The 14268-nt window shown below is 35.3% G+C and overlaps 1 protein-coding gene across 5 annotated transcripts in view; it reads right to left on the minus strand.

The window, feature by feature from the left end:
- The window catches only part of ANKRD17 (ankyrin repeat domain 17), a 153824-nt gene that overhangs the window by 138360 nt on the left and 1196 nt on the right, over positions 1-14268 (minus strand). The window lies entirely within an intron of this gene.

The following is a 14268-nucleotide window of genomic DNA, read 5'->3' on the forward strand; positions in this document are numbered from 1 at the left end:
CTACAAAGAAAGTAAAACACCCTAAGTGAGAAAGTCTCCATGCTCTAAGAATAGAGCAGAACTAGAAGATAGTAAATGAACTAAAAAGGATATAAAATAAGGCTAGAATAGTTAGAAGGATCAGCCATACAAAGTCTTACAGGCCAAAGTAGGAGTTTGGATATTATTCTAACAGCAATGAGAAGTCAAATAACAATTTACATCTCACAAAGATTGGCCTAGTTGCTGCATGAAGAATGAAATGAAGTACAAGGAGGCAAGGAAGAAAGCTAGGAGATCAAATTAGGAGACCACAATGAAGTCCAAGCAAGATAACAGCCTGGGCTAATATGATGGCAGCAAACATGGAGAGAAGTGGGAAGTGTTGAGGTTTACCTTGGAAGTCTTATGTCCAGTATCCTTTCCATTCCCACTCTACCACTTTACCTTTTTGGTAGCAGAAACACTTTACAGGAAACCATTCCATGAGACTCAGATGAAAATGACCTGTCCTAGTCTATCTCCTAGAAGTACAGAAAGACATGATCTACACCTAAACAAAGCAGCTCTTTCCTTATCGACGACTGGTTCAAGAATGGACACATGACCCAAGAAGATTATTTCAGGATCCAGGAGTAACTGTTTTTCTTTGTATTGCTAGCCATAACAACAATGTAATCCTAAATTATATTGGTGTAAGACATTAATTGTCCTCCAACATCCACACTCCCTTTTCTTTAGTAAAACACTTCTCCACAAGCTATATCTGTGTGTGATGGCCTTATAACAAGAGCTGGGTCCCAGGTATGGACATAAAACTAAATTCTGGTCAGGAACTGATGTTTGCAATTTCTTGGCCAATTCATTAAAAGGAAGCTATCTGTGTATGCCTTTCTGTTTCTTATTTCTCATGTGCTTTACATTAGTTTTACATTAGGCCTGTCTTACAAAATACCATAGACTGGTGGCTTAAACAACAAAAATTTATTTTCTCACAGTTTTTTAGGCTAGAAGTCCAAGATCAAGGTGTCATCAGGTTTGGTTTCTTTAGAGGTCTCCTTCCTTGGCTTGTAGACAGCCACCTTTTTGCTGTGTCCTCACATGACCTTTTTTGTGTGCATTTCTGGTGCCTCTTGCTGTGTCCAAATTTCCTCTTCTTATAAGGACACTTGTCAGATTGGATTAGGGTGATGATCCACCCATATGACCTAATTTAACCTTAATTCCTTTTTTTAAGCATTACCTCTCAATGCAGTCACATTCTGAGATACTGGGGGTATAATAAGGCTTCTTTATTATTATCATTATTTTTTATCATGAGAAGTGCACTCTTTAATCCTCATTTCCATCCCCCTCTCCCACCTCCCCTCTGATAACCACTAGTTTCTTCTCTATAGTTAAGAGTCTGTTTCTTGGTTTGTCTTTTTTTCCTTTACTTGTATTGTCGGATCATATGGTATTTGTCTTTCTCTGGGTGATTTATTTTGTTTAGCATTATACTCTCTAGCTCTATTCATGTTGTTGCAAATATCAAGATTTCACTTCTTTATGGCTGAATAATATTCCTGTGTGTTACATCTTCTTTATCCATTCGTCAATTGAAGGACACTTGGGCTACTTCCATTATTTGGCTATTGTAAATAATACTGCAATAAACATGAGTGCATGTATCCCTTTGAATTAGTGTTTTTGTATTTTGGGGGAAATACCCAGTAGAGTAAGGTAGTTCTATTTTTAATGTTTTGAGGAAACTCCATTCTCTTTTCCACAGTAATAATATCCAGTTTGTACCCCACCAACAATGGAGGTTAGGGTTTCAACATGAATTTTGGAGGGACACAATTCAGCCCAAAACAGGCTGGAACATGAATGTGATGTTAATGACACAAATTAGACTTTGTAGATGAAGTCAACACCCTAAGGCAGAGCTGTCCAATAAAACTTTCTGTGACGATGTATATGTTCTATATCTGCACTCTCCAACATGGTAGCCACTAGCCACATGTGATTACTTAGATTAATTAAAACTAAATAAAACTAAAAATCTAGACCCTGTTGTACTAGGCACATTTAAAGCACTGAATAGCCATACATGGTACACAGCTACTATACTGGACAGCACAGGTTAAGGGATGGTGTAACAAAACAGGAGCTTAGACCTATGTATGACCTGAAGGACTACCCCCAGGGTATCACATAACCAGATATGTTTTGGAGTCTCTTTATTCCAACAATCCATCTTATATTTTAACCAACAGAGTAAATTGCCATAACAAATTCCTAAAAACTCTGGTAAGGCTCAGAGGACAGATAGCAAGGAAACACATCAGGCTGAAGAACCAACAACCTCTGTTATACAGTACCAAACCACTATGCCTGAAATAATGGGGAGGGCACATTATATGACTACCAAATGTGTATAACTCTAAGAAAAGCAATTAAAAAACTCAGAATATTGGTGGCTGTTGGTTGTTTAAAGAACTGGCAAAAAGAACAGCTCCACCAAGAGTAACACAGTTTGTAAACAGAGATAGACATAAATACAATGCCACCGTGGGAAGCTCTTTCAGTAGCAAACTCTAACCTGAATCCTGTACATTGAGGCCTCTCAGGTTAGGAAAGGCAGGACTTTTGTGCTCCAAATATACCAAGAGAACTTTGTGACCTCAAAGGTTTTTTGCCACAGGGTAGCAAAGAACACGTGAAGAGTATTGCTTTCCTACCTGGGTTTTGATGTGTCAACTTGGTTAAACTCTGACTGATAAACCAATCAAGCCTATTTTTTCAGATACCCTCAAGGTAGCCCAGTAACAGGGAGAACAGCACTATGAGAACAAAGAGCTTTCAAAAAATCTAAAAGAGATCTTCTGCTGATGATAAAGTCATACGGTACTGACTTAAAGAAAACAGAATAGAAATTAAAGTTTTTGAAAGTTTTACCACCAAACTACATTACTAGCCTATAGAAACCTATGACTAGGGGCAGCCAGGGTGGCTCAGCCGTTTAGCGCCACTTTCGGCCCAGGGTGTGGTCCTGGAGACCTGGGATCGAGTCCCATGTCGGGCTCTCTACACGGAGCCTGCTTCTTTCTCTGCCTCTTGCCTCTGCCTCTCTCTGTGTCTCTCATGAATAAACAAATAAAATCTTAAAAAAAAAAAAGAAAGAAAGAAAGAAAGAAACCTATGACTGAACCTTAAATAACCCTTAATCTATACCAACTGGCAGGGAGCTATAAAAGTTGTACAATTTCTAGGGATGTCATTATCTTGAATGCCTATTACTTCAGATGTGGCAAAGGGAAATAACAAACAAGGAAGAATCACCTAAGAACAAAGCCAACGACACACACAATAATCAAAATGGCATTTCTATCATAGAGCAAAATCAAAGGCTTAACTGAGGAATTTATATGTTGCCAAAGCAGAGTCTTCAGTCAAGAAGGATTTCAGTATTAACATGGGCCAACTACTGCTATCTACTTCTGTTTTTTCCTTCTCCAACGAAGCATCATTATGATTATCCTATTCCTATTCACTGCTGTGCAATGGTTGGGCAAAATAAGAGACACATTATTTATTATTTTATAGATTACTGGCTGAATTAAGAGAAAAAGAATTATGTAAATATCTATCATGTTGAGCTACATCTAGTAACTGGATGAAACTTTGGAGTGATTCTCAAGAAAGGAAGAAAAGTATCTGTTAGAAGAAAGGTTTGTACAAATATTGGATGACCAAAAAGTTCATATCCATACTCAAGAAGAAAAGTTTAAATTAGAAATACACATACCAATAAAAAATAAATTTATAAATTGGAAATACACACTTGACAGTCACTAGCATTACATATAAATACACAAGACTAGATAAGATCACCTAAGAAGTGAGACTACACACAAGATGGAAAAGGGCCCACGACTGAGCAACGAGGTCCTAAATAATCAAAGAATGTACAGTGAGGGGAGTAGGAGGAAACAAGAAGACCAAAAAAAGCTGCTAGTAATGTCGAAACAGAAGAGGGTGGTATTACATAAGCAAAGAGAGTAGCATTTTTTGAAGAGACAAAAATTGGCCAACAAGATCAAATGCTACTAAAAAGAGTAAATAAGAAATGGACACAACAGTTAAATATTATATTTAAAAAGATATCTGTGTATCTTTCAAAAACAAAGCATCACAGCGGTATCAAAAGAAAATTTCTAAGAATATTTTCTTAAAATATTGGGGTGAAGGTCTCTAGAAATTATAAAAGAGTAAGTCATTTTACTACACAAAAATAAACATGTTTCTACATTGCGAACATACTGTAAACAGAGAGCACAAATAATACTGTGAAGGATTATTATGCATAAATATAAACAGCACCAACAAATCACTAAGAAAAAGACAATTCTAATAGAAAAGGTAAAGGATATAACAGGAAATTTTCCAAAGAAATCCAAATGAAAAATAAAAATAAAAATTTATTAATGTCAATAGTACTCAGGAAAATGAAAACAAAACAATACAAACACTTTTTTGTTTAACACGTTTTAAGAACTAAGATTGCTCATTTCCAGTAATATCCTTAAAATCCTGTTGATGGAAGTTAAACTTGGAAGTATTTATTAAATTTAACACATGCATAACCTCTGGCTCAGCAATTCTTTCCAGGAATCCATCCCAAAGAAATATTTTTATACTCAAAAATAACTGTAAAAGGACATTTACTTCAGCATTATACATGTAATAGCAACGTACTAAAAACAATCAAAATGTCTACCAATATAGGGGCACCTGGGTGGCTCAGTTGGTTAAGCACTCCACCCTTGGTTTTGGCTCAGGTCATGATCTCAGGGTCATGAAATCCAGCCCCACATCTGGCTCCAAGTCTGCTTGAGATTATCTTTCTCCCTCTCTCTCTCCGCCCCTCCCCCCTTGCACATGTGCCTGTGCACACTTTCTCTCTCTAAAATAAATAAATCTTTTAAAAAATGTCTACCAATATAAAAGAGCAAATAAATTATGAACATTCATTCTATGGAACATTCATAAGAAAATGAGAACAATGAGGCAAATCCTAATGTACTTGGTCAGACACACATCCCCACTTCCCCACCCCACACTCATTCATTCACTCCCACCAAGAAAAGAAACTAGAACATTTGATATACACCAAGCTGTTAGTAGCATTTACTTTGAGAAAGAAGATAAAAAAAAATTATTAGAAGACTCTTTTAAAGTATGAACGTATTCATTAGTTTTTATAGCTAAGTACGTAATCATTGACTGAAGACTTATCTTTTCAACTGATGTATTTTAAGTATGCTCATCAATTAAACTTTTAGCAGACAAAATGTGTAAGTGATAACTTTGTTCTGTGTGACAGATAATTTGATTAACATACACCAAGGGTGAAAGAAAAAATTTCAAATAATGATAAATTCTGAAGGGTAGAATTATAAGTAAATGCTACATTTAAAATCTAACTTAGAAGGCTTTTAACATTGTACTCTACACCATCCTATCACTCAACTCCTCATATTTTAACATATTTGTACCTGCATTAACCATTAAGTATACCTTTATAACATCTATTCTTACTACAAAATCTTCACAGTAAAATCAGAATGGATGAATATTTGGTGTAATGTAATTGCTAAGGATATTCTAGAAAAAGAGCAGATACAGACTACATCATATAAAAAAAATCAGAACATAATACCACAAATTAGGGAGTATTCCAAGAGGCACTCATAAAAGATGTAAAGTCTACCCAGCTTATATTCAAAAACAGAAATAAAACAATCCCTATAATGAGACCAATTCTAAAGTTATATATACAGTATAGTATATATAGCATATATAGTATAGTATATATAGTATATATCTACAGTTATACTGAAAACACAGATCCCCAAATTAATTATACAAAACTAAAACCATCTTCACAGTTTTAAATTATTATTAATTTATCTCAACATGACTTAAATTTTACGAAGCTAGTAATAATGTTTCAGTGCCTTCAAATTCTTCATAATCCCTGATTTTGCTAGGTCTCAATAATGCTTTTTAAATTTATTTAGGAAAGTATAATAGTGGGCAGCCTGGGTGGCTCAGCAGTTTAGCGCACCACCTGCAAGCCCAAGGTGTGATCCTAGAGACCCGGGATGGAATCCTATGTCGGACTCCCCGCATGGAGCCTGTTTCTCCCTCTGCCTGTGTCTGTGCCTCTCTGTCTCTCATGAATAAATAAATAAAATCTTAAAAAAAAAAAAAAAAAAAAGGGCAGCCCAGGTGGCTCAGCGGTTTAGCGCCTCCTTCAGCCCAGGGCGTGATCCTGGAGACCGGGGATAGAGTCCCACATCAGGCTCTCTGCATGGAGCCTGCTCTTCCCTTTGCCTGTGTCTCTGCCTCTCTCTCTCTCTCTCTCTCTCTCTGTGTGTGTGTGTGTTTCTCACGAATAAATAAATGTCTTAAAAAAAAAGTATAATAGTGATATTTTCTAAAAATCAGAAAAAAAATTCCATCATTGAATTTTTCATGTAAATTTAAGTTTTACTAACCTACAACATTAATAAAATAATTTAACTCAACATATACAGCTATTATTTTAAATATAGCTGACTTTTTAACATTCACTGAGAGGGAAATGGTTGAGATTACTATATACTCAAAACAGCTACACATAGGAGACTCAGTAAATGTCAGGTAAAAGAATTAACTCCTATACTACATCTTGAACTAGTAAGTACTGGAGGCTTGATAACAGGACTCCTTCTGTTTGATTAAATTCAAATAAAATATAAGAGGAAAACGAGACAATAATGAGATCAAAGACTGAACTGGAAATAGACCTGATATAACACAAACTAGAAGACAAACTTCCTTTCCTTCCTGGTCTCAGACTGAGACTGATAGGAAAGAAGGAAAGGAAAATAGAACTATATGTTAATGTTTATTCATTCCAAATTCAAAACTGATGAAACTAATTTTTCTACAGATCAAGTTATTTCTCAAAGGTTCTTTAATTACAAGACAATTCAAGAGGAAAACACAGATCACTAATTTTAGGATAGGTTATTTCTTCACCTTTTTAAAAAATTTTCTGCTTTATTTTTGGGGAGGGAGGAAGGAAGGAAGGAAAGAAGGTAGGTAGGTTGGTTAGTTAGTTAAGGTTAGTTTCCAGAAAGAACAAGTAAAGTAAGTTCTGGACTTCTCAACACAAATAGGTCTTCTGAGTTACCACATTACCTTGGCTACAAGCAGTTTCCCAATTCCAAACAATGCACATAAATGCCTGCCTGATTCCCCACTACTACTGCAGTGAGAATGTTTCAAAATAACAAGGTGGGAGGGAGGGAAGAGGCAGTCACCTGACCTCTCTAAAATATCCAATAAAAGTTCTGCACACACACCATGGGTGTAAGGGAAAAAAGAATAAAGGAAGGAAGGAAAGAAGGAAGGAAGATTAAATGAGACTTAAGGATAGCTCAGGAGAGGAATGCCTGCTAGAGATATATGTGGCCTGATAGAGATGCATCTGTATAAATTAGTTTCATAAATTTGTCATGTCTGGTGTGTACTTTCAAATAATATCAAGAATTAAGAAATGAGGAGTTTACTTATTTTCAAAATTTAAATAACACTACCTAACACACCTCACATTTTTCTCCATGATTCAAGTTTCAGTAACTGATTAATCTGAACATTAAGTAACAAGCAATAAGAATATAATTAAGGATAATCTGCAATCCTCCTTGATCATGGATTCCATCCCTAACCCTCCAATCATTTTTAAATTATCCCACTCTAGATCCTCCCTAGTTTTGGTCAACATTTCCATGGTACAGCAGATGGAAATATACATAATCTATTTTGTGCAGAGGTATCACAGAATTATTTAAAATAAGAGTTATGATTCTCCAATACCGCATTTCATCTTGTTCCACACCATACTGAACTTTTACTGAAAACGCATGCTTTGTTTCAGATCATTTACCAAAAAAAAACCACATTTTTTTACCCGTGACTCATAAAAACCTATTCAGCATTTTTAACATATTCTCAACAACCTTCTCAAACACAATTCACTCTGACCTACTGTACACCTGAGAGGTATTTCACCATATTATCCAAATTATTTATAAATATACTAAATAATATTGGGTCCAAAAGAAATTCCTAAAGTACTACAAACTTTACATTTTTTTGCAACTGACCCTCTTTTATGTCTATAGTCTTACCCAGAAGTAAACTTAAGCCAACTCTTTCAAAAGATCAAGGTAATGTTTACGAGTTTTAGAAGATAACAGAAGGCAATCTGTGTTGTACTTTAAATAATCAGGTCTCTATTAATGTTGAGTTTCAAAGCATTTTTGGGAAAAATGAAATTCAATATGTCTTTTTTCAATAATTAAAATCTAAATTATAAATCATGATAAAATGATATCTATGTTGTTCCACAACTTCACTTCCCCTAATGATTGAAAAAGTTTTTAAAGAGAAGAAAATATATACATTAGTAAGTTAAAAAACACCAAACATGACAAGAGCTGTTTTGATTCTGTATGGCACGTGGATAGGCATAACTACCAGACAAGTAAGGTTCCAGGGACTAAAAGGGTATTCATATTCACTCTTTACCTTCAATTCCCTAACGATTTTTTTCTTCCCCCAAAAGGTGAAAGTTGAAGGAAGTTAGTCAGATTGGGCATAGATTATCAAGGATGTTGGTGCCCCCTATTGGTGCTAACAAAAACTAAGTGGTATCAACACACTATCTCACATACCACTATGAAGTGAAATTTTTTTCATCGATGTTGGTCAAGTCTGTAAAAATTATATGGAAATTCATGACAAGTACCTTTACTAACCCACTAAATCATCTTTGTAAGAATGCAGAATTAACTACTGTCATAAATGCAAATATGCTATCTCAAAGACCTAAAAACTGAACTTCCAGTCAACCAGATGGTAAAACTGGATGCCAGTAGCAGCAGTCTAGTAAACAGTCTAGCAAATTTTGGGAAGTCTCTGACGAACCCAAATATTTCCAGAGTAGTGGTTAAAGAAGAAATACTTATTAATTACTTATTTATTTTTACTTCAGACATCTAACTTCTTGAAAACCTAGCAAAGGTAAGACACTAAGACTTATGTAACACATTGAACAGTGCAGCAGGAGATACAAAGATGTGTAAGGCAAGGTTTCCATCTTCAGATCTGATAGTTCTTAGCAGACTAGATGAAAACTGATTCATTAATTAAACAATTAAAAGACAAAATATGAGGACTTAAGACAAAGTAAGCGTAAGGTTAGTTTCCAGAAAGAACAAGTAAAGTAAGTTCTGGACTTCTCAACACAAATAGGTCTTCTGAGTTACCACATTACCTTGGCTACAAGCAGTTTCCCAATTCCAAACAATGCACATAAATGCCTGCCTGATTCCCCACTACTACTGCAGTGAGAATGTTTCAAAATAACAAGGTGGGAGGGAGGGAAGAGGCAGTCACCTGACCTCTCTAAAATATCCAATAAAAGTTCTGCACACACACCATGGGTGTAAGGGAAAAAAGAATAAAACACTTATGAGCACCTTCAACAAAATCTTGGGTTTAATGTCAGGTATTCACAGCCTACCCAGATCCTAAGTCAACTCCTATTTAAAAGTAAAATTTTTTTGGCTTAGTAAAGAAAATAACCTTGAAAACTAAAAATCTGAGAGAAGCAACAGATTGCTTCTAAAGAGGGTAGTTTTCACTATCAAGTTTATTTTGTTAACAGTTGTTAATTCTAGATGGTAGGAACACGGACACACTTATCTGTACTTTTCTGTATTTCTTCCTTTTCAAGGAGTTGAATAAAAAAAAAGAGAAGGTGAACAAGAAAATAGGAATAAGAAAAGGAAAGAAAAGTTTAGGGTAGTCAACTTGTCTTCAGTGATTGCCCTACTACCTAAACGTATGTTCTCCTATACCATTTGAATTTGTTTTCACACTATCTGAAATGCCAACATCTAAGATGTCGCACTCAACACCACATAACAACATGTGAATGAATTAATTAATTAATAAATGAGTGAGTGAGCAAGCGAATGAACGAGGAGGCTTTGACTCAGACAGGTTACGTCCTGCTTTGCCACTTACTAGCTATGTGACTCTGATGAAGTTACCCAAAACCCTTCTAAGCCAGGATCTTTGCCTTTGAAGTCAATATGAATATCCTCTCCCAACATTTGTATACTTCTGAAATTCACCCACTTTATTCAGGATCTACATTAACCATTTACTCTCGCTCTCATACTTCCCAAAACCTATATTTAATTATTGGTGCATTTTAAAATCAATGTGTCTTAAAACATGTTTCTTCACCATTACTTACCCAGTAGAGCAAAATACCCAGCATATAATAGGAACTCTAAACATTTTATTAAATAATGAAACATATATAAAAATACCTACTTTGTAGGGATATGGTGAAAATAAAATGAAAATATATTACTTGTATTATCTCATTTAATTCTCATACCAATGATATAAAGTAGAACATACCTTACCATCATTTACATAAGAGGAAATTAAGGTGCAGAGAAGTTAATACTTGCCTGAGATCGCAAAGCTAGTGAGTAATGGATCATATCTACGCTCTTAACCATTATGTTGGATTTAACATACAGTAGGCACTGAATAATAGTTTCTTATGTTTTTAAAATGTAAATGTATCTAGGAGGCTTAAGGTACTTATCAGGCATTCAACAATCAATGTATATTGGCTTAACTGGCTTTCCCTGTAATACCTATGGAAGAGGACTGTCGCTAAGAATTAGCAACTAAAAGATACTGAAATAAGTCCAAACTTTAGCTATTTGGCAGTCCTGGATCCAAGAAGGGAAAAGGAAACTCAATTCCTTCTCTTGGTTTCCTAGATGAATTCTGGATCCTCCCTAAGTACTAGTTACTCACTGAAAATGTTTTTTATCAAGTATTGTGTTTAAGCAGTCTAGAAGACAGGATAATTATGACAGAACTATTTCTTCAAAGATCTTAAAATACCGCTTTATCAATTAAGAGATGAAAATGGGGAAAAGGTAAGCTTCTCTGGACTTATCTGGGATTCTACCACTGTAACAAAGGAACTTGGGTGGCATTTTTCCATTAAAAAACAACAACAACAAAAAGATTTTGAAGTGAATTTGAGAGAAAACTATCGACTGAAATAATTTTTCTCTCATACTCAACCCTACCTTTTCCAGGTCTACAAACAGATTCTCCCTGGCCTTGCAAATTCCTTAAAAAGTGAGTGGCTCAGCAGTTGAGCGTCTTGCTTTCAGCTCAGGATGTGATCCCAGGGTCCTGGGATCACGTCCCGCATCAGACTCCCCATGAGGAGCCTGCTTCTCCCTCTGCCTATGTCTCTGCCTCTCTCTGTGTGTCTCTTATGAATAAATAAATCTTAAAAAAAAAAAATAGTCAATACTAATTTATTCACTGGCTCCCCTTGTCTAAAATTTCACCACTAGATTTGTCTCTTAAATTTAAAGCCTCAAATTACCTACCAAAAATAACTGGAATTCTGAATAACTCCTACTAACATCTTTACATTTTATGCATCTTTAGTAAAAGTTACTTTTGAACATGAATGCTACCTTTACTAGCAAGTTTTTTCCCCTTCGAACTCTTCATTAGCAAACACAGACTGATAACATTCAATTACATTTAAAAATGCACTCAACAAAATGCAATGTTATTTCTGAAATGGAGTATGAACTCTCGCAATTTTAACTTTTGTGCATTACAACTGATATGTTAGGAAATACAACTCCGTGTATTTTCCATGTTAGTCACCCACCGAAAGCCAACGAAATTCTGCATTTTTCAATTTCTGATCTAAGATTTTAAGTCAAATGGGAGTAGGAGAGGGAAGAGGAGAGCTCCTGGTCTTATACTTTTGTTTTCAGGTATAGATGAAGTTACACATATTATCTAAAACATGATTATCCTATTCTGATACTGAAAAGAAAATCCAATTCTCAATAAGCTATTCTAACATTTAATAAGAATTAGATTCCTGTTCTTCAACATTCAAATAAAGCTGTTCTTTAAATTGAATCTCCTTTCCTTCCAACGGTTTCCTCTTTCAGCAGATATACAGAATATCCAGCTAACATTTCTTCATAGCAAATGTATGTTTTTATTAAATTATCCTCCAATTTTTCAGTTTAAATACCTGAAACCACAACTATATACAAAAACTATAGCCTTTCATGTTCTTTTCTCATCTTTTTATGATTTCTATTGGAAGGATAATCTCAAGGATCATATTATCCACATTTTTCATTGTGTAGCCAATAACAGAATGAATTAGAAAATGGACTTAAATACCATGAGTATTAGCCACAAGATTTCCTAGCTCTAGAAAGCTAAACTTCTGCTGACATGCCAATAAAATGATAATAATATGAAAAACATTGCACAACTCATCCATTTGGCTTATAATGTACAGTGACTGTGAGATTTACTTCTTTATTTTGGTAAAGGATGGAGGCAGGTGCAGAGGCATACTGTATTCCTTTCTGTCTGCTCATCCCTCATGTACCTATATAGATTTATTTTTAATGGCTGTACTTTCTTACTTACACTTATTTCTCCTGACTCATCTTCATTACTGACAAACCCATTGTTTACACCACTGTGCACAAAACAAAATAAAGCATACTAGAAACAAAGAAACTCCCCTACCTAGTTGATGATAGTCAACATATATCACTCCCAATTTCTGAGGATAATAAATGTGACTCACAAAATTAACACCTATAAACTTACTAAAAGTTTTGCTTATTAGGCCAAATTTCAATGAACAAAACTACCTAGGTATGTGAAGTTTATAGCATAATATTCCAGTAAGTACTCCACTCAACTTGATACCAAGTTCCGAACCAAAGCTTGATATTTTGTGGGAGAATTTAAAATCTTAATAAAAAACTGGCATTTTGCCTACATCTGCCCATGATTGTGTTACCTTGAAGTTCATTGCAATTTCTTGAAAGATGTCAGGAGGGGAAATGAGTGGTCATAAAAAATGTATTGGTCTGAACCATTAGAAAACTTTGATTTCTACTTTTGCTACTATCCACCACAGTTTCCTCTAAAGCTTGTTCTCCTCATTTTTAAAACAAAAGGGCTGAACTAGATCATCTCTAAAATGTTTCTCATCTCTGCAAAGAATCACACAAGTGAAGTGATTCTAACTACCATAATAGATTTTACTGGAAATAAGAATCCCGCCACATCCTCCTCTTCATTGTTACAAGTGCAGCCCAAGTAACACACTATACTGAAAGGCCCAACTAAAACCAATACAGAATCTACCAATACAAACCTATTCTTGGAATTCAACAGGATAACGGAATAGCAGGGAATGTCCATCTTTTTGGTATACATACTTGAACTATTACATCTCTACCTGTCTAACTTCATCCAATCTGAGGTAAAAGAATCTGGTCTTCCAATAGAGGACAAGTCTCAAACTCGCATTTCTCTACTGGAACGGAACTAAAGATCCAATAGTACAATTTTCAAAAAAAAAAAAAAAAAAAAAAAAAAAAAAAAAAAAAAAACCAAGCCTTGCACCAAGATAAACTCTGTGGAAGAGAATAATGGCAAGTGATGCTTCTAGATAATTCAGTTGTTCTCTTACAACTCAGATTTAAAATCAGCCTTTCAGGTTATTTTTCCTTCTGCTGCCTTAAGTTACAACTTCATTCTCCGAATCGAGATTTTCCTAGCTTCCATTTCAGGGAGTGGACGAGAGAGTTACAAAAGAGCTGATAGTAAGGCTCTTATTTTTCGTCAGTATGGTATGTTTTACTGAGCTTTTGGGTTCTATGTGGCCTTTGAAGAATAAGGTCCTGCAACGCCGCCTGTCTGTGGACCCAGGAAAAATTATAAACAGTTATGAAACCAGATCACTAGGACAAACCAAGAGGCCTTCCTATTCCAACTCACCACAACCAAGGCTGGCTTCAACGCACTGTTTAGCTGCCCCACATTATCTGGAAAACGACAGAGCCTGGCTTTACTTTTTCCTTAGTAAGGAAGCATCTGAAGATGCACAGGTATGCACGTGTAGGAGTCAAACGCATTTTTCAGCCGCTGAGTTGCGTATGGATGTGTATGCATCTAAAATCAGTTCACCCTTGATCCATCCAAAACCCTTGAGGGATCAAAGAACTAAAAGCTACTTCAGCAGCCACAACTAATCATGAAAAGAAGAAGAAGAAAAAAAAAAAAAAAAGCAGCAGCCTGCAG

Source organism: Canis lupus, chromosome 13 (genome assembly GCF_011100685.1).
Source record: "Canis lupus familiaris isolate Mischka breed German Shepherd chromosome 13, alternate assembly UU_Cfam_GSD_1.0, whole genome shotgun sequence".
Taxonomy (NCBI): Eukaryota; Metazoa; Chordata; class Mammalia; order Carnivora; family Canidae; genus Canis; species Canis lupus.